The sequence below is a fragment of the Pristiophorus japonicus genome, chromosome 26 (assembly GCF_044704955.1).
Source record: "Pristiophorus japonicus isolate sPriJap1 chromosome 26, sPriJap1.hap1, whole genome shotgun sequence".
Lineage (NCBI taxonomy): Eukaryota > Metazoa > Chordata > Chondrichthyes > Pristiophoridae > Pristiophorus > Pristiophorus japonicus.
The window spans coordinates 19,671,826-19,677,616 of NC_092002.1; positions in this window are offsets into that span (position 1 = coordinate 19,671,826).

Below are 5,791 nucleotides of genomic sequence, written 5' to 3' on the forward strand. Positions count from 1 at the left end.
AGTGCTTATGGATACAGTAACACTCTAGATCACTGGGAGAAACCAGTACATAAGTTCAACATACTTCTGATTCTGACGGGATTAACAGGGTAATTGCTGAGAGGTTGTTTGCCCCGGCTGGAGAGTCGAGAACTAGGGGCACTGTCTCAGGATAAGGGATTGGCCATTTAAGACTGAGATGAGGAGGAATTTATTCATTCAGAGGGTGGTGAATCTTTGGAGTTCTCTACCACAAAGGGCTGTGAATGCTGAGTCATTGAGTATATTCAAGGCTGAGATCGATGGATTTTTGGATTCCAGGGGAATCAAGGGATATGGAGATCGGGCGGGAAAGTGGAGTTGAGGTCGAAGATCAGCCATGATCTTATAGAACGGTGGAGCAGGCTCGAGAGCATTATGGCTGACTCCTGCTCCTAATTCTTATGTTTTTGTATGTGAGATGGCACTCTGTGAGTAAGCAGACTAATACATTCGGCTGCACTTTGTATACAGCTGGGAGACTTTAATATCAAATCCAATGAGCAAAACCTCTATGTTGCGAACACACTAAGACCTGTGCTGAAATGGAGTCACAATCAAGGGTCCTCAAATCTTTGGGACTCCTCATCTTCCACACAGTATATAGAGCTTGAAAACTCCATGCTCAGTGTCACCCTGGCTCAACTTGCTCATTTACCCTCCCTTCTCCTGCACTCTTCACCCTTTTGTGTCCTGTGCTCTCAGCCCCTTGCCCCTCACCTGGGTATCTGAATAAAAATGTTTACTTAAAAACGTGGCGGGCTCATCATCGGCAGTCCCTCGGAATCGAGGAAGACTTGCTTCAACTCTAAAAATGAGTCCCTAGGTGGCTGAACAGTCCAATATGAGAACCACAGTCCCTGTCACAAGTGATACATATAGTCGTTGAGGGAAAGGGTGGGTGGGGAGTCTGGTTTGCCGCCCACTCCTTTCGCGGCCTGCGCTTGATTTCTGCATGCTCTCGGCGACAAGACTCGAGGTGCTCAGCGCCCTCCCGGATGCACTTCCTCCACATAGGGCGGTCTTTGGCCAGGGATTCCCAGGTGTCGATGGGGATGTTGCATTTTATCAGGGAGGCTTTGAGGGCTTCCTTGTAATGTTGCCTCTGTCCACCTTTGGCTTGCTTGCCATGAAGGAGTTCCGAGTAGAGCGCTTGCTTTGGGAGTCTCGTGTCTGGCATGCGAACAATGTGGCCTGCACCAAGTGTGGTCAGTGCTTCAATGCTGGGGATGTTGGCCTGGTCGAGGACGCTAATGGTGGTGCGCCTGTCCTCCCAGGGGATTTGCAGGATCTTGCGGAGACATCTTTGGTGGTGTATCTCCAGCGACTTGAGGTGTCTACTGTAGCGATTTATAGCCATTCTGACTGGTGATAGAGAGAGAGAGCGAGAGCTTACATTAAATGGACCAGTAATCATGGCAATGAAGATCTTGTTGGTGTCCTGGCCCGCACTCAATTGGGTCAAAGTTTGCTGGGCACTTGCTCCGTCTCTGAAATGCTAATGTCTGCGAGTCCTCAGACTGAGGGCAGTGGACAACTTTATTGGTCCCCATATTAACGGGGAGGGCGCAGTAATACAGAAAACGCCAGCGAAGCCAAGGTGTGGAGGGCCTGCTGCTCTGAATGGAGAGACACAGAGAATGTGTCTGCAGGATCCCACTCCCACAGCCGATCAAATTGGCAGCCTGGCCCGAGGGCGAACGAGCGGCAGGAGGCAGGGGACGGGGCCCTGTGGGGGTCGGTACCCGGCAGGGAGTACAGGATGGAAACTTCGGGCCTGACAGCGGCGGGGGGGTGAATATTGAGGGCCGTAATCAGGGGAAGACAACAATTTGGCCACAATCGGAGGGGCGTGGGAGAGAATATTGGTGGCACGATTTGGTCATGGAGGTTGGGGGGAATCATGGGTCAGACCAAAGGTCCACACCACGGAGAGTGCTAAAAGATGCAGATCGTTAGCCAATCGGCCCCTCCCGCCTCAGATCTGCTGCTACAATCGCATCGTGCGATCCTCCCTGGCTGTGTGACTACTGAATGTGAATTAAGCCCCCGTCTGCCTTTTGCAGGAGCCTCATCGGTGGCCTGATTTGTCTTTGATGAATTTTAAACATGTGGGATTGGGGTCGGCTTGTTTGACCCGCTCCCGTCCATATTGCAAATGAAATATTCGATATCGTGAATGATTAATTATCCACAGCATAACTAAAACCGCTTATTTCCACTTCCGTAACATCGCCTGTCTCCATCCCTGCCTCAGCTCATCCGCTGCTGAAGCCCTCATCCATGCCTTTGTTACCTCTAGACTTGACTAATCCAATGCACTCCTGGCTGGCCTCCCACACTCCGTAAACGAGAGGTGATACAAAACTCAGCTACCCGTGTCCTAACTCGCACCGAGTCCCACTCACCCATCACCCCCTGGACTCGCTGACTTACATTGGCTCCCGGTTAAGCAATGCCTCGATTTCAAAATTCTCATCCTTGTATTCAAATCCCTCTATGGCCTCGCCCCTCCCTATCTCTGGAACCACCTCCACCACGATCTCTCACCACTCCTCCGCCACAAAACACTCACCGCACCTTCACCACGATATCCCACCGCATCTCCGCACCAAACATTCGCCAAACCTCCGCCACGACCACCCACCTAATCTCAGCCATGATCCCTCGCCGCACCTCCGCCACGACCTTCCCGCTCCTCTGCTGTACCTGGGCCCCACCAATACTCCTGTCCATACTCCAATCGGCGACCTGGGTCCAGATGATGTCACTAAGTCGCCCACCCCGAAGCTGTCGCACACTTGGAGCAGCTCGTGCTGCAGGTTGTAGTGGCCGCTCCAGCTCTATTTAAAGCCCCAACCCCGGAGGTGTTCTCACGCAGGTCAGGGTGGCCCACGATGGTAAAGGCCCCGCAGCTCCAGCTCTCTTTATAGCCCCGACCTGCAGAGGTGATCTCTCACGGAGGTACGGCGGATGTTTGTGGTGGAGGAGCGGTGAGAGATCATTGTGGAGGTGCAGCAAATGAGGGTTCGGGGCCCAGAAGAGCCGGGGGCCCAGGGGCAGCATGGACCAGCCCACACTGCGATGTGTGTGCCCACTAGGTCCGTGCAGCAGAGCAGGACTCCAGTCGTCCTGGTTAACCCTTGCCACTGGATAAAGGCTGTCAAGCCCGTGTGTAAGTGGCCGATGTGCAACGGTCACCACACGTTAAAAAATCCACGCACAGGCATCTTCCACCCCTTCAACATAGAAAAATAGAAAATAGGTGCAGAAGTAGGCCATTCAGCCCTTCAAGCCTGCACCACCATTCAATATGATCATGGCTGATCATGCAACTTCAGTACCCCATTCCTGTTTTCTCTCCATACCCCTTGATCCCTTTAGTTGTAAGGGCTACATCTAACTCCTTTTTAAATATATCTAATGAACTGGCCTCAACAACTTTCTGTGGTAAAGAATTCTACAGGTTCATAATTCTCTGAGTGAAGAAGTTTCTCCTCATCGCGGTCTTAAATGGCTTACCCCCTTATCCTTAGACTGTGACCCCTGGTTCTGGACTTCCTCAACATCGGGAACATTCTTCCTGCATCTAACCTGTCCAATCCTGTCAGAATTTTATATGTTTCTATGAGAACCCCTCCCATTCTTCTAAATTCCAGTCTTTCTTCATATGTCAGTCCTGCCATCCCAGTAATCAGTCTGGTAAACCTTCGCTGCACTCCCTCAATAGCAAGAATGTCCTTCCTCAGATTAGGAGATCAAAACTGTACACAATACTCAAGGTGTAGTCTCACCAAGGCCCTGCACAACTGCAGTAAGACCTCCCTGCTCCTATACTCAAATCCCCTCGCTATGAAGGCCAGCATGCCATTTGCTTTCTTTACTGCCAGCTGTACCTGCATGCCTACCTTCAATGACTGATGTACCATGACACCCAGGTCTCGTTGCACCTCCCCTTTTACTAATCTGTCACCATTCGGATAATAAGCTGCCTTCCTGTTTTTGCCACCAAAGTGGATAACCTCACATTTATCCACATTATACTGCATCTGCCATGCACTTGCCCACTCACCTAACCTATCCAAGTCATCCTGCAGCCTCCTAGTATCCTCCTCGCAGCTCGCACTGCCACTCAGCTTAGTGTCATCTGCAAACTTGGAGATATTACATTCAATTCCTTTGTCTAAATCAATAATTTATATTGTAAATAGCTGAGGTCCCAGCACTGAACCCTGCGGCACCCCACTAGTCACTGCCTACCATTCTTAAAAGGATCCGTTTATCCCGACTCTTTGCTTCCTGACTGCCAACCAGTTCTCTATCCACATCAATACATTAACCTCAATACCATGTGCCTTAATTTTGCACACTAATCTCCTGTGTGGGACTTTGTCAAAAGCCTTTTGAAAGTCCAAATGCACCACATCCACTGGTTCTCCCTTATCCACTCTACTAGTTACATCCTCAAAAAACTCTAGAAGATTTGGCAAGCATGATTTTCCTTTCATAAATCCTGTCCTGTCACTGCTTTCCAAATGCGCTGCTATTACATCTTTAATAATTGATTCCAGCATTATCCCCACCACCGATGTCAGGCTAACCAGTCTATAATTCCCTGTTTTCTCTCTCCCTCCTTTTTTAAAAAGTGGGGTTACATTAGCTACCCTCCAATCCATAAGAATTGAACTAGAGTCCATGGAATGTTGGAAAATGACCACCAATGAATCCACTATTTCTAGGGCCACTTCCTTAAGTACTTTGGGATGCAGACTATCAGGCCCTGGGGATTTATCGGCCTTCAGTCCCTTCAATTTCCCCAACACCATTTCCTGACTAATAAGGATTTCCTTCAGCTCCCCCTTCTCACTAGACCCTCGGTCCCCTAGTATTTTCGGGAGGTTATTCGTGTCTTCCTTAGTGAAGACAGAACCAAAGTATTTGTTCAATTCACCATGATAACTGCTCTACCTTTATTGCACATATCCCTAATTTCCTGTTTGATGCCATCCCCAACCTCACTATGACTGTTTGTTGGTGGTCTGTACACAACTCCCACTTGCATTTTCTGCCCTTTGGTGTTCCGCAGCTCTACCCATACAGATTCCACCTCATCCACGCTAATGTCCTTCCTTACTATTGCGTTAATCTCCTCTTTAACCAGCATCGCTACCCCATCTCCTTTTCCTTTCAGCCTATCTTTCCTGAATATTGAATACCCATGGATGTTGAGTTCCCAGTCTTGTTCACCCTGGAGCCATGTCTCCGTAATCCCAATTACATCATATCTGTTAACAGCTATCTGCGCAGTTAATTCATCCACCTTATTACGAATGCTCCTCGCATTGAGACACAGAGCTTCAGGTTGTTTTTCTAACACTCTTTGTCCTTTTAGAATTATGTTGTAATGTGGCCCTTTTTGATTTTTGCCTTTGATTTTTCTGCCCTCCATTTCTACTTTTCTCCTTTATACCTTTTGCTTCTGGCCCCATTTTACTTCCCTCTGTCTCCCTGCATAGGTTCCCATCCCCCTGCCCTATTAGTTTAAATCCTCCCCAACGGCACTAGCAAACATTTCCCCTAGGACATTGGTTCCAGTCCTGCCCAAGTGCAGACCGTCCGGGTTGTACTGGTCCCACCTCCCCCAGAGCCGGTTCCAATGTCCCAGCAATTTGAATCCCTCCCTCTTGCACCATTCCTCAAGTCACATATTCACCTTAACTATCCTGCTATTCCTACTCTGACTAGCACGTGGCACTGGTAGCAATCCTGAGAT